This window comes from Propithecus coquereli, unplaced genomic scaffold (genome assembly GCF_000956105.1).
Source record: "Propithecus coquereli isolate 6110/MARCELLA unplaced genomic scaffold, Pcoq_1.0 Scaffold441, whole genome shotgun sequence".
Taxonomy (NCBI): Eukaryota; Metazoa; Chordata; class Mammalia; order Primates; family Indriidae; genus Propithecus; species Propithecus coquereli.
Window position 1 is genome coordinate 672,976 of NW_012150186.1, and position 15,450 is coordinate 688,425.

The 15,450-nt window shown below is 39.9% G+C and overlaps 1 protein-coding gene across 2 annotated transcripts in view; it reads left to right on the plus strand.

Annotated features, from left to right (window-relative positions):
• Positions 1–15,450, plus strand: part of GLI3 (GLI family zinc finger 3) — a 270,462-nt gene that overhangs the window by 233,694 nt on the left and 21,318 nt on the right. The gene's annotated exons all lie outside the window — the stretch shown is intronic.

A 15,450-nucleotide genomic window follows, 5' to 3' on the forward strand; every position in this document is an offset into this window, starting at 1 on the left:
TGCTTTTATCAATTTAGTTAGTGCTTATAGATTCAATTATTTTACAGTTATTAACTTTACCATCATAGTCTCCCTTGCTTATTATTTTGTGTATTTACTTTTATAACAGTCTTTTCAACTATTTTTTAATACTTTTTTCTGTATGGTAATTGACTTCAATGCTTAGTTTTCTCATGCTGTGGCTTCTCCTTTCCTGAAATGTTTTTGTTTCCATCTTTTTGTCAATAGGAAAACCTTAAACATCTACCTTCCCACATTAGTAACAATTTAAATGAGTCAAGAATTTTGTGGAGAAAACTTTATTTTCTCTTACATCCATATAATTCAACATTTTCCAAAATGTATTGCAGAACACGCGCTCTGCAGGGTGTTGGAAAGTGTCAGGTGTGAATGAAAATCAGGATAAATCAGGTCAATCATTGCTTGTGCAGGACTTACCCAACCCTTAATTATGCTACTACTGTGTCCGGTGGCTCTTGAAGAGGAAGAGTGGTGATGTTGGCCTCCTAATGTCATTTGCTGATAGAATCCTGTTTCTGATTAGTTTGTGGCAAAATCGTGTTAACTTGTGTTTTCCTGTTTGGAAAGATACTTCTGTGTTTCTCTTTTGTTCTTGAAATTTTTTAATGATAGCAAATATATCTAGGTCTTTTACATGAAGTTCAGGTCTGGTCTACACCGAGAACATTTGATTTTCCTGTGATTTAATTTATCTCTACTTTCTTAATTCTACTTTTTTCTTTCAGAACACATATGGGCTCAAATTACGCACCGTGATCTGATTTCCCTGGTCCCCGTGCAGCTCCCCATTGCCTGCACGGTAGCTTTTCTCCTGCTGGTACGTGCGTGCGCGCGTTTAAACCGGTTTGGGCCCCTCAGACTTCCACCCATGTGCTGCTTCTCCCCTTGAGTGCTTTTTTTCTTTTGTAGGCATCGTGGCTTCTTTTATTTGGGAGCAGCAAACAGATATTTCTAATTTTGTTCTGATTGTTGTTCGATTTCTTGTTTACAAGCTCTACTTTCACTGGGTCTTTATCAGTCCTTTCCCTTTTCCTCAGCAAGAAGGGAATGTTCTTGGGCCTCATGTGATGTTTTTGGCAACTGACTGTATGCCGGCTGCAAAAATAATCCCATTTGGTGTTGGCTACTTTTCCTATCTCAAGTCACAAAGTTTTAGGTTTTTTTAAATAATGTTTTTGTGATTTAATTTACCTCATTTCTAGAGTTTCGAATTAGAATACGTTCATGTAGTGAAAACACCAAAAAGTCATAAAGATGTATGGAAAAGTCTTCTTTTTTTCTCTATCCTACAATTGCCTAATTGTCACCTCCCTCCAAAAACGAATTGTCCTTTATTTCTGTATCTTTCTGGAATTCCTTAATGGCTGCATTAACACAATATACATTTTTATTCTCCATCCCCTTTTTAAGATAGAAGGTTCCCACCATGCTTTCTGTATGTAACACTATACACGGAACAGTGTGCTTGGCTCAGTCCGAACCGGTTTTAGTGACTGGCAGGCGTTCAGCCCTGTGGGACTGAGGTGGGATGTTCCCTTTGCCTGTCTAGGTGCCACATCATCCCCGGCTCGCCTCTAGTTGGTACAGTATGTCTGGTGCGGGTCCCCGGATGTGCGGCTCAGACCGGCACTGGAACTGAGGCGCGGTCCGTGACGCGCCGTGTGCTGCGGACGCTCCCTGTCTTCTGGTTCTCTAGGGCTGGGGGACTCAAGGTGTGCTCCACAGCCAGAATAGGCAGAAACTTTCGTGGCACTTTGGGATGCCAAAGTGAGATCATTAATTCCTCATTGAACAAAGGACAGACCGATCTGGGTGTTGTCTAGTTTGTGGGCCTCTGAGTATGTGCAGCCCCATTTGTTCTAGACGTGTGGTAGGACCACGTATCTGTTGGTGACAGAGGGGGCAGAATGGTCCTTCACCACAGAGTTTCAAAACCACTGACCTAGGATTCCTGGAGATGCATTGTCTGAAGAGTTTGAAAGAAGGGAGTCGATGAGGGCAGGAAGAACCACTCTGGCTGACTTTAAAGTGGTTGCAGTTTACGGGAAGGGGGTGTTTGCCTAATTTTGTGGTCAGCGCGATCCCAGGAACCCAGAGCCAGTGAAACACAATAATATCAATGGAAGCCATTTTCTGTCTCTGTGGACAATTGTGAGTTCTGGTTCAGAAGATGTGTCTGAAGGGCCGCGTTACACGATTCATATGATGTTTTATGTGTGGCTCATCAGTCTATGGTGTGAGTTTTCAGTGCTGTTGTTCTGCATACAACAATAAAGGCAGGCATTTTAGGTCATTTGCATGTGTCCCCGATGTTAATCCAGACAGTTTCATTTTTTTCTTAATGGTTTTTGCCATCTGAAATCATACACAGGTATGAAAATACATTTATTGATAGTAACTTCCTGTCATGCAATAACGTCCCATGGAAAGTGAAGAAAATGATATGCTACCCTCTCTTCAACAAGAAACTCCGCTCACCTGAGTGATCTATTTTTCATACCAAGTAAACTTCCAACTTCTCAAGTAACTCGATACTAAATGTAGAAAACTTTGGATACACTTGAACAAGACTTAAATCCACGTGCCCATCACAGTCCATAGAGGCTGAAAAGCCACGAGAGAAAAAATACAGAAAAGTAAATGGGACGTTGAAGTAGATTGGTGTGAAAAATATTAATAATACTTCTAGCAGAAGAGAAAGAAGCAAAATAATTGAAGGTGTTAGTTCGTATTTGCTCCACAGCTATACTTAACAAAAAGTGCTTTGACTGTTGCTGTCCAGAGTTGATGAATAATTCGATGAGTAATGTAGAGGTGAAAACCTCCGTAGCTTGAGCATAAGTTGGCCGTGGAGTGTAATTTGTACTGAACCAATATTATGTTAACACCATTCAGAGTCTCTGCCAATAAAATTAAGTACTCTATTGAAACGCTGTAATTCATTATTTTACTTTCTTGCTAAGCGTAATACATTTTGTACTTCGTAGTCTGATGAGAGGTGTTAAAAGTTAGAAATGAAATTTATTTTTGAGGCATTAAAGAAGGGAACAATCATATAACTGATGGCCATGGACAAGGGCCCATTAATGAACGCTTAATTACCACTTTGTTTGACATAACCCACGTCCCGCCACAGCGGGAAGCAGTCAGTTGCAGCAAATCTTGGGCATCCTTTGAATGGTTTTTACAGGCTTTCTGGACACTTTAGATAAGAAGCAGTAAAAGAGCTATTTTTTTAATATGTATAAAGAAAATACAGGACTCTCTGTCACATGCTTGGAATTTGAGCCTGTGGAGTGAATACCTTAGAAGAGGTGCCATATATTGATTACTTCAGCCACCTCGGTTTACTTATAAAATAAATGAAGTCAGCTTTGGGCTCCTCTGAGTCCCTTATGACTATTTCCATCATTTACTGCCTCTTTCCAAGCATTACCCTAGAATGACCTGGCGGAGCCAGCTTAATGACAACATCTGAACAAGAAAGAATTCTTAATCCTTACCCCTTGCAAAAATTAAAATAATTTTATTTTAACTTTTAAAAAATCTCTGTGTATAGCAGGTGTTTTGGAGACGTCTTCTGCCTTAGAGCGTAAGCCTCCCTTATGCTCTACAAAGCAAGAAAACATCAATATTAGAGTTATGTTATGACAATCTTTTCAGTGCATCTGAGTAGGTGAGCAGCCTAGCTCCAGCTACTGTGAAATATGAGGAAACAGATTATTGGGTCACGTTACGTATTCATGTCGTTCCACCAAGCCCCAGTTCCTGAGCACCTGCTGTGTAGAAGTCACGGTGGAAGCCCGTGGGGTACCAGGATGAATGAGACACAATCCCACACTCAGGAAGCAGTTTAGAAGAAGTCAAAGCTATGCTCTTGTAAAATAAGCCCAACTAGAATGCAAAGCAGAAGCTATCATTTGGGCAGTTTTGATGTTCAGGAGAGTTAGGACACACTTGATGTCCAGCCAGAACACTAGCTCTTTCCTCCTTTCTTTTTAAATCTATGTTACTTTGTATGCTTTTTTTCTTTCGCTCATCTACTCATACGACCCCAAAGAGCAATAGTGGCTCTGATACTCTGTGATCTGGAATGGTCGTTGGCTTCTGCTAGAATTGTCAATAGCATTCACTTTAATGAAATGTGAACATTGAAAAACTCCTGGGTCCCAGGTAAGCCTAGTGTAAAAATGTCAGCCTGCAAAGTTGGCAAAGTCCAGCCACCACACAGTGACTTTAAGGATGTTATAAAATTCTTTCCATAAATAATGTTAAAGGAGAAAAAAACAGCTGAACTTTTCAAAACGTCAAGTTTTTTTATCAACCTTCCAACCAATCAGTCAAGCATGCCATTCTTTCCTGGGAGATGGCACCTCAGACTTAGATTATATCATGTATGGAAGGAAACACTGGGTGGGGGTGGGGGGAACTAAACTCCCATTTAAAAAAAAAAAAAGAAATCTTTTATATAGCCGTAAAAGGAAAATGGTGAACGCCTACACTCACAGCTGAGATTATGGGAGTGTCTCTCTCAGCAGCTTTCTCATATGAAGAAATAAAAATCCCAGTTCTTCTGCCCATTGTTTTATGGCCACATGGACTTGCACAGGAAATCAAGGAAGAATTGTAAAACACTGCATTTGCAGAGCTCGGTTTCGCTTTACCACACTTGCCACATACAGATGCATCAAATCAAATCAGAACAAGATGTGATCTTACTGAGAAAGAATCCTTATAATATCATGTTACCTCCCCCTGAAAATTCCCCCAAGCATGCATAAAATCCAGAAAACCTTACGTAGAATATTGAAGAAAGCCTTTAAGGCTGAAAAGCAAGCTGCATTTACCTTCCTTGTATCATATTATATATACATATTACAATTATGTCAGCGATTAAAAGCATTGTCATGCTGCATTATGAACTGTTTTTATGTTTAGGATTAGATAACCCTCCCCCTTACCCCCTCGGATTCCTTTTATGTCCTGAGGGCAAATCCTTTCTCTTGGGTCAGGAATGTAATAAGGTAGGTTTTCCTCTCTCTGGGATATTGTGTCTGTCTCGCTGTGTTTAAATTGATTCAGAAAGCTCTTCAGAGCAAAATACAGTATTTTCTTTGTATATGAGCCAGCAGTTGACTAACCCATGGGGAATTCTCTGTGTTGAGCATTTTAAAGGTATAGGTTGGGTATGTTTGAACTGCTGACGCGAAGACCACTGGGGAAGTAGATGGGCCCCGGCTCTAAGAGAGGGCTTTTCTCTCATCTGGTCTTGAGGGAGAAAAAAAAATCATTGTTCTAACAAATAGTTTTTTAGTGATAAGATAATTAAGGAAAATTACCAAGCTAATTTTAATAATAATGGTTCAAGACAGAAATAAAGAAAAATTACAGTTTATGTAAATGTATATACATACAATTAAAAAGCATTTAGCCACCAAAAATGAATATCCTCAAAACAGCAATTTTTTCTCTCCATCAGATGTATGAAGTGTTAACACAGCCCTCCTGAGAGGTGAACCACAGGCCCTGTGACCCAAAAACAGCAAATATACTAAAAGGGAATTTCTCTTAGATTTGATATCTACTTCCAGACCACCAGTTTCCAGAGGTCAAACCATTGCCAACCAAGGATAACTAATTTAACCCTTGTAATGTTGGTTATTGGTTTTGATGGTACCCCAGAGTCTAGGATCTTGTAATATGTTCAAAGTATAATCAAAGTATAAGCAGTACACTGTGTGTGTGTATGTGTTTGTGTGTCTGCATGGATGCACGTGGTTCCCTCCCTCCCTTCCTTCCTTCCTTCCTGTCTTTTCTTCTTTCTTTCTTTCTTTTTTTTTTTATGAGTGCACGTAATCCTCTCCTGTGAATATTTTGTAGCATTTAATTAAAAGCAATCTAGGAAATTTTCTCTTTTGGTGAGTCTTTGACTCTTCATTTCTGACAAATGAGAAGACTCATTCTTGATCTTGAATTTTTCCCTTGTTTTTCTCAATTCCATCTTTGTGGTAGGTGGAAAGTTTAGCCCTGAGTTCTGTTAACTATGCCAAGAACACATGGTGCAGTATTGGGTGGGTTTCTGAACCTCTCTGAGCATCAGAAAACCCTCCTATGGGAGGTAAAGCATGAGCAGGACTCAGCCAAGTGGAAGGGCAGGCTGGGCAAAGAGTTGGCATGAGCAAAGGGACAGTGTGTGCAGCCTGTACATCAGGTCACTGTAAACAGATGAGAAGCAGGAATGAGCATCACATTATCCACTATGTTCTCACAGCACTGCACAATGGATCCACATCCACCATGGGTGATAAGGACCTGGATACCGACAGCACAGAACCACAGTGCCCACCTGGACTCTTTGCTAAACAAAATATTCTCTTGGTCTTTGCGTTGTGGTTGTGTTACCTAACAAATGACATACACAGATGTCATTTTGCATGTAAATTAGATGAAATAACAAATAGTGCGCTTTCACTTTAAATATCCAGGTGAAAAAATTTGGACTAAACATTGAGTTTCAATTAGCTTCACTCTGGTTTGTTTTGCAGGCATGTTCATTATTTATTCCCCAGAGAGTGTTGAAATGCATAAACTTTTAACCAGTTGTGGTGGTATTATAACCATACTATATTAATATTCTGTTCATATGCAATGTGGAGACCATTATGAAAGCCACATATATGTTGGAGGCATATGCTTGAGGTGTCAAATGAAAGATTTAAATGAAACTTTTAAAAACTTGAATGATTATGCAGTATATACTAGCCAAATATTCCCAAGAAAATGTGCTTATAAAAATAAGTTTTATGGAATCAAGCCCCAAATTAAAAACATATTTTGGGGAATAAATGAACACTTCTTGAGGAATGAAATTCTTACTTTGGTGGGGAGGTAAAAAACAAAGCAAAAAAAAAAAATGCAGAAATGGCTCAAATTCAAGAAAACTCACTCTCCCCCAAGAGTGATTTCACCATGCAAATAATGATTCTCAGACAAGGCGGACTGTTTTCCCAGTTCTCTTTTGGAAGGACCACAGACCATTTTATACACACACACCTGAATTTATTTATTTTAAATTGCCAAGTTTCAACCTGTGTTGAAGGTACCTAGAAGGTAAGGTGTGCTTTAAATTTACGTCACCAATGGAAACTCTATAGGACCAACCTTACTTCTTTGTTTCTGTCTCTTCAAACATTTTAGTCATGGTAGGGGCAAAATTTCTGTTATATTAATAAGATTTCGACAAGCAGATTAAAGAGGAAATATGCCTTTCAGTCTTATGTTACTTAACAGCATTGCATTCAGAAGAAATCTCTGTATAAATTGTACACAAAAACAATAGCCAGGGGCCAGATTCCAGTGAGACAGAGTGTAGCTTAATCGCAAGGGTAACTTGGTCTTTTTTTCCCATTTCCTTCATCTGATGCCTTATTGAGTTATTTCAAGAGAAACCTCTTGTTAAACATCAGATTATTTGCTTTCTACAGCCAATGCAACCTAACATTGAGAGTTAGGATTAGTATTTAAATGCCAGAGCCCTTATCCCAAAGTTATGTGAACATTGACTGTCAAGGTGGGCAAAAATAAATTTTAGAATTTTTTTTTATGTATAATGAATATGAAGCAAGATAACTCTGGATTATGTCATCACTGACTCAAAACCTGGTGGACCCCGAAGGCATCTATGATGCTGAGGTTTATCAGATCGTTGGGCATGGAGGGATCACAGGAATTGCTTCCGTTTGCTGTGGCTTCTGATTCTCCAAGCACAAACGAAGGCTGGCAGCAGATTAGGAGGATATTGAGGCCTGGGACCACATTGGCTCTAAACTTGGTATTTCCAGTAACACATTTCTCATAACACATTGCTCCCACAAGTATTTTTTGAGCTCCTATTATATGCTGGGCATTGTTCCAGGCACTTTGGATAAACATGTCATTGAGCAGAACTGATAAACATACCTACTGGTATGGAATTCACATTCTAGTTGGGCAGCAGACAATATGCAATCAACAATCCCGGTCAGTAATTTACAGCGTGTTAGAAGTGATCAGGGCCACAGGAATAATGAAGGGAGAGCAGCAGGGTAGGGGCGTGGAGAGTTCAGGGATGGGGAGGTGGGACTGTAAGTGAGGTGAGGGATGCATTTCATCAAGGAGGTGACTTTTGAAGAAGGATGTGCAGGAGGCAAGTAATTTGGGCTCAGTGACCCTATCCTAGGCGTGACCCAGCATCTCCAGCTGCGGATCTCCACGTCGCCCAGCCTCAGGAGGGCATTTTCCTTCAACGCAGTTTCTCCGTGTCCCATGGTCATTCAGGCGCACGCCTGGTCTGTGTGGTCCTCCAGTTCCGTCTGCCTTCACCTTTTTTCTCGCTGGTCACTCCGTCGCCTGGTCAGCACACTGCTGGTGACTGCCTGTCTCCTACACTCCCGCAGACGACCTCAACTCAAGGCTGGTATGCAGAACTGAACTTTGCAGACAGCTAGGGATAAACAAAGTTCAAAACAGCTTAAAAATCAGGTGCGATTGGTTTCTGTCTGCAATTCCTTAGCGCCTTCCAGCATGGGAATCCCAAATGAGTCAGTTTTCCTTCTGAAGCCCATGCCCTCCACCATATTGTTAGACATCGTCTCTCCTTCCTAGCTGATCCCCCAAAACTTACTGGAACTAGGAAGCTACCACTGGCAAAGAACTTAACTCTTCATTGCCTTAACCTCCTCCGTTGATGTTCTGTCCAGGGGTCCTCCAAATACACCACACACACAATGGTGTGCCCCATCCCCCATCATTTCCTGTCTCCTTTGTTCTCTCCTTTACTTCCTTTTTTGTTTCCCCATCTCCTTAAAACTGTTCCCAATTTCTGTCCCTCTTCATCCTCTGCATAATCTCCACAGGTCAGCGGTTTTCCAGTTGGGCTTTGTGAAATCTTTAAAAATTTGTAAGTGCTTTTGAGGTTACCAAAAGTAACATGGGGTAGGGAAGGGGCCACACTCCTCCATCGGCTATAGTCTTTCTTAGATTCTCAAATCCTTGTGTCCAGGCTCATCTGCTCTACGGGGCCTCTCTACAGAGATGTCCTGGAGGCCCCTCCACTGTCATGTCCCAAATAGAAACGTAATCTCTCCCAAATCTCTTTGCCCTCCAGTGTTGTTATTACCTTGGGATCTTCCAAGCTGGAAACTTCAGTATCACCTATTACTCTTCTAAGTCATCATCCACAAATCATTCCAACATGTCTCTCAAATCTAGTCCCTTCTCTCCATCCTCGTAGCTATTGCCTTAGTTCAAGGCCGCAGCTTTCTCTTGGATGATGATAGAAGCTCCCTAAATGGGTTCGTTGTTCAGTTCCTCTGTAACACTACTAGACTCACCTTTTATAAACACAAATCTGCTTGTTTCCTTGCTTACAGCCTTTTCTTGGTTGCCTGGGATCTGGGTGCCTTGGGGCATTTGACACCCCTCATGTGTCTCTCCAGCCTGCCTCAGCCCTGCTCCTCCTTTCTCTCCCTCCTCCTACCTCGCTGCTCTCCGGCAGGCCCCCTCTGTTCCTTCAGATTCAGCTCGTTCATACCCTGCTTGTGAAACCTGCCCTTCTTCACTTCCTTTTAGTACCTGTTCCATTTTATATTAACTTCTTGTCTCCCATTCACCTGTTTAGACTGTCCTCTTCTCAGGCAGCGTCTGTGTCTTACTCTCACTTGTTTTGCCCACAGTCTACAAATGACTTAGTCCCTACAGCCTAATGTCTGGGCCTGTGCTCTTTCCATAAACTGTGCCGTCGAACACAATAAAGAAAATTACAATCTAGATATGGAACGGTTAGCAGATACTTGTATAGGAATTTTGGTTTTATGTACTTAGATATCTGGTGATAGGAGGGGCACTGTACACCAGGGTGGCTTGTGAATAAGTTAAGCGTTGATTGAAAAATGGTAGAGTTAATCCTACATGTTGAAAAGCCTGCTGAAGCAGAGATGTCCATGGGCTTCCTTACCACCTTGGTTTGGTAAGACAAACCTGGAGAAGCCCTGGGTGAGGGGCCTGCTGGTTTTCTGTCATGTGGGGAACACGAGGGAAGGAAGCAAGTCCTACGTTCTTCTGTGCAGCTAACTGTTGTTAATAATTGCAAAGCAAAGGTGTCCATGAATTGAAGGCAAATTTTTAGACAGTATTCCTTTCTGCATTCCTACAGGCGATCTTGGATGAGATCCAGTGGACATGTCTTATTCCATCTTGCCCCTCCAGTGTTTAGCACATTAACTGTCATATCATAAATAAGCTTTGAGTGAATAATGAATGAATGAGTCAGCTCGGCAGAGACTGTGGGCAGATTTCCAAATGGATAATTTTGCCTACTTGCCTGCCTCCTTCCTTCTTTCAGTAGTTCTTGAGACTTGCCTGTGCTTCTGGGATCAGCAGTCACCACCCGCTACACACACACACACGCACACACACGCACACGCCTCAGTCTCTTTTCAACTGCTGAAGGAAGGTTCTCTCCGGACCTTCAGGTAGGGTCATGGCCATGGATGTGGTTTGGACTGCGGCTGGTACCAGAATAACTTCTCTGCCTCCTATCTTCAAAGGAGTCCATTAAAACAAATTCTTGACTTTTCTCCAAATATTAAAAATATGCTATCCAAATCTGTTTGAAATCCAAATAGATTTCATTGGGTATGTTGTTATTTTAACAAATACTTTAGTCCCCAAACCTATGATATCAAAATTTATAAAGCAGTGTGCAAGTTCCAGGGCTGACGGTTACACTGTTGAGAATCAGACTTCAGTGCTGGGGAGTACAGCTGCTTTCGTTGGGGAAGTGAAGACAGAGACTCCCCATTAAAAATGAAATCTCATTTTCTACTCACATTTATTCTTAAGTTTCCAATTTTCTCATAATCCTACTCTATGTTCAAATCCTTTATAAACAGTAATACCTATGTGGCTCAGGCTCCCTGTGTTGCTAAGATCATAAAAATTAGGAAGTAAAGGCTACCATTTTGTATCTTAGATAATGGTACTCTTAGTTTCTTACATTTCAAGCAAAGTTTATATCTATCTTTGTAATCAGACTTTAAAAAATGAGTCTTCCCTGTCCTTAGGGCTAGTCATGGTGTGTGTGTGTGTGTGTGTAAGTGTGTAAGCATTGAGCACCCTAAAATTAAAAGTTCAGGGTATACCCTTGTGAATATTGTTATACCTATCCAATCTACCTTTCAGAGTTTTATAATAAAGTAAGCATTATTTTGACAACAGGTTGAAGAGTGTAACTGCTATTGATATAAAGAGAAACTATCCATTAACCCTCCGTCTGCTCCTGGCAGAAATCCAGGCCCACAAGGTGGGAGGATTTTAATGCTCTGGGACACAATCCGGCTTCTGAAATCTTGAACTTGAAAATATATGCAGTTGCTATGGAGGGTAACGCTTTCCAGATACGCTGGCTTCCTGGGAATGATCCATACACACGAGTGACGAATTCATTTGGTCCTTGGGAGAGGTTGCATTTCACAGCCGCGTCCCTGGCTCCTCTGGCCTCGCCGTCCTCCTCAGTGCAGGAGCCAGTGAGGAACAGGAAACGGGGTATCTAACTGCACCTCCTTTGGGGCCAGAGCTCAAATCAGAAAGCTTGGTACTTACCGAGTTTGTTGGATTTGTTTATGGCGAAGAGACAAAATAGAAAGTACCTTTTTGGAGATTGGTTTTCTAAATTACTACATTCCATGACTACACAATTAAAATGATCTTGCCTGTCTGGGTTTAGTAGTCTTTTTCTTCTTATTTCTAGAATCACTACTACTTAAATCCTTACTTGCTTAACTCTTTGCTCTATTTTGTAATTAAGCCCCTTAATCAATTTGCCTGAGAGGAGTTTTCTGTTTTTGTCGTCAATTTGGCTGAAACAAGGTTGATACTTAAAAGGATATGATAAAAATATGAAATGTGCCAAGGAACTTGTAGAAACTATGTAAATAGAGGCTTAGAATGGTTTGATGAAAAAGTCACTTTACATCTCTATATAAAATGGGATTTAAATACTGGCCCCTCCAGAAAAGAAACTCTGAGAAGTTCTTTAACAGAAGTCACCATATTAAACTGTAAGAGATCTTTCTTAGAAGAGTTACATTTCATTTTAGTGAAATAACTTAGAACTCGGAGAACAAAACTGTAAGAGAAGGAACACTTGGTTTCTGCAAGGAATTAGAGCCCTGTCTAGCAACAATAACAAAATACCTTGGACTGGGTAATTTATAAATAATAGAAATTCATTTCTCCACAGTTCTGGAAGCTGGGAAGTCCAAGATCTAGGCACTAGCAGATTGGAGGTCTGGGGAGGGCTTGCCTCTCTCTGCTTCATAGATGGAGCCTCCTGCTGTGTCCTCTCATTGGCAGAGGGGCAAACGGGCTTCCGAGCCCTTTTGTAAGGTCATGAACCCCATTCACGAGGGCTCCACCCTCTTGTGTTAATCATTCCTTAAGGCCCCACCTCGCAATACTATCATACTGGCAATTAACTTTCAACATACGGATTTGGGGGACACATTTAGACCATAGCAGGGCCCTTAACACACTTTCAAGAATGGGGATATTTTCTTTTTACCTAAATAATATAAATAACACTAACCAGACTCCATCACCAAGTATGCTTTTGTCGGGTTTTTTGGGTGGAGGGGGTAGGGTAACATCTTTGTTGAGATATAATTCATACCACATAATTCACCCATTGGAAGTGTACAGTTCAGTATGTTTTGATATATTCACAGTCATTCAGTCATCACAGTTAATTTTATAACATTTTCATCACCCCATAAAGAAACCCCATACCCTTTAGCTGTCATTCCTAGTTTCTCCGGCCACCCCCAGTTGTAGGCAACCATTAATCAACTTTTTTGGTATGGATTTTTACCTATTCTGTACATTCTTATAAACAGAATCATATAATATTTGTCCTTTTTTGACTGACTTCTTTCAATTAGCGTGTTATCAAGGTTCATCGATGTCATAACGTGTATCTGCACTTCATTCCTTTTCATAATACACTTGTGTTTTTAAATGTGCACGCTCATGACATTCCACTGCCGTGAAACATGTCCAGCTTTCCGTGGTGATGTTTGGGGAGGTGGTGGGGTAAGGATCATATTTTAAGCTAGGTAATTTCTGTTTTCTAAATCCAACATTGTAAAGGTCTTTGTTCAGATAAAATATTTACCTTGTTAAAGAACTTTGCCTTTCTTATACATAAGAGAAAATAATTTGTTTAATGTTTTTGTTTTTACAGATTTAGGGAATATCAGTGCAGTGTAAAGTCTGAGCTTATACTGTAACCATCACCCAAATAGTATACATTGTCTCCATTAAGTGATTTCTCATCTCCCACCCTTCTGAGTCTCCAGTGTCCATCCTTCCACACTCTCTGTCCATGTGTACACATTATTTAGCTCCCACTTATGAGTACTTAAATTTGTTTCTGAGTTATTTCACTTAAGATAATGGCCTCCAGTTCCATCCATATTGCTGCAAAAGACGTGATATCCTTCTTTAGGGCTGAGTAGTATTCCATTGTGTATATGTACCACAATTTCTTTATCCATTCATCCATTGATGGACACTTAGGTTGATTCCTTATCTTTGCTATTGTGAATTGTGCTGTGATAAACATGAGTGCAGTATCTTTTTGATATGTTGAGTTCTTTTCCTTTGGGTAGAAACCCAGTTGTGGAATTGCTGGGTCATATGGTAGTTCTAGTTTTAGTTCTTTGAGGAATCTCCATACTATTTTCCATAGAGGTTGCACTAATTTACATTCCCACCAACGCTGTGTAAGTGTTCCCTTTTCTCCCATCCTCACCAGCATCTGTTAAATAATTTTGCTACATATTTGTACCTAGAAACAGGTTTCATATAACTATTGGGGGGACTCCCTTTATTTATTTGTTTTTAACCAAGAAGCATATTTTTTTTTATTTAACCCTAATTACTAATGTTCACAAATCAGATATAGGAGATTGTTTTATTTTTATAAAGAAAATACTGTTTTGTACCAGAGTCTTGAGTCCTTTTGACGTTTTCTCATATAATTTTATAGTTATATCAGAAAACTGAAAGATGCCTGCTTGTTTTTATTAACCATCTTGAATTGAAACATTTTGTGAAGTCTTGGGAAGATCCCTCCCACAGCAAAGCTGTTACAGGTTTTTGAATAATCTGTTAGGAAGATTGATGGGTGCCACCAAAACAATTTAAATTATTTTATTTATCTAAAATTAAAGTGCATATTGAGATATAAGGCCTATTTCAATCCTGATAGTCTGTGAATCGTGCTTTTTTTCAATTTCTGCCTAGTGAAGCCTTTGGGAATCCAATTACAAGGTATCCCTAATATAATCCATGTCATGACAGTTGTAAACTTTTCAAAAATGTTATGTTTATCAAATAATACACAGAACAAGGCCTTATTTCAGATGAAAAGTTTTGAGGTATTCTTGTGGAGAGTTTTCTTTCCAGGCAAATCATTTCAATCTTTCTTGCAAATCAGTTTTAATGTAAATTAAATTTTAATAGATTCTAAATCATTTTCCCTTTATCTCCCTTTCAGAAATATCTCTGGACTACTATGTAAAGAGATAGTAATAGGCTTATAATATAAAAGTCACGAAACAAATCAAAACTTGAGCCTTCTTAAAATTTTTTATTTCTTTATATCCCATCTTATGCCACAACAGAAGGCTTTCTTAACATCTTCCCTCAGCAAACCCATGGAAGTTTCAAATTATTGAATCCTGTTAAATGTATTAATTAACTCAAGCCTTATTTATAAGCTAACCTGGTAGCAATGTGAAAAGATTCAGAAAGTACCAACATTTCTAATTTGACATTCTAAGATGGAAACGTTTCAGGTTTGTTTTGTTCCTATTCAAAATATAGTCATGGCGTCAAATGGCAGGATGTTAGGGGGTCAAGAAGGAGAAATGTAACAAAGGCATGAAGCAGATACAACCAAGGGTCCAACAGACGCCCCTTGCCTTCAGCCAGCAACTCACCAGGGGACCCAATGAACTGCAAGCACGTGATGCGGTTCCATTTTCCTGGGATATTCATATATGAAACATTCTACTTCCAAGCCATTCTACTTCTTTTCTAGTAAGGCCATAATACTCTGTGTGTGTACACGTCAGTGTTTGTGCGTGAGAGAGAAATCATGTATATTTGAAAACTACGACCATATATTTTGCTTATATGGACCTTGTGCTGTGATAACTTGGCAAAGTACTTTGTAGAATCCTTTTAAATTGGCAAAACAGTTGTGTGTTATTTCAGAAACATCGTATCCTGACAGAAAGTCTGTGCGTAATGTATATGCACAGGGGAGGCCTGTGGACATTTCGGTGGGGGTGAGCATTTTTTTGTTTTGCCTTTTTTTTTTTTTTT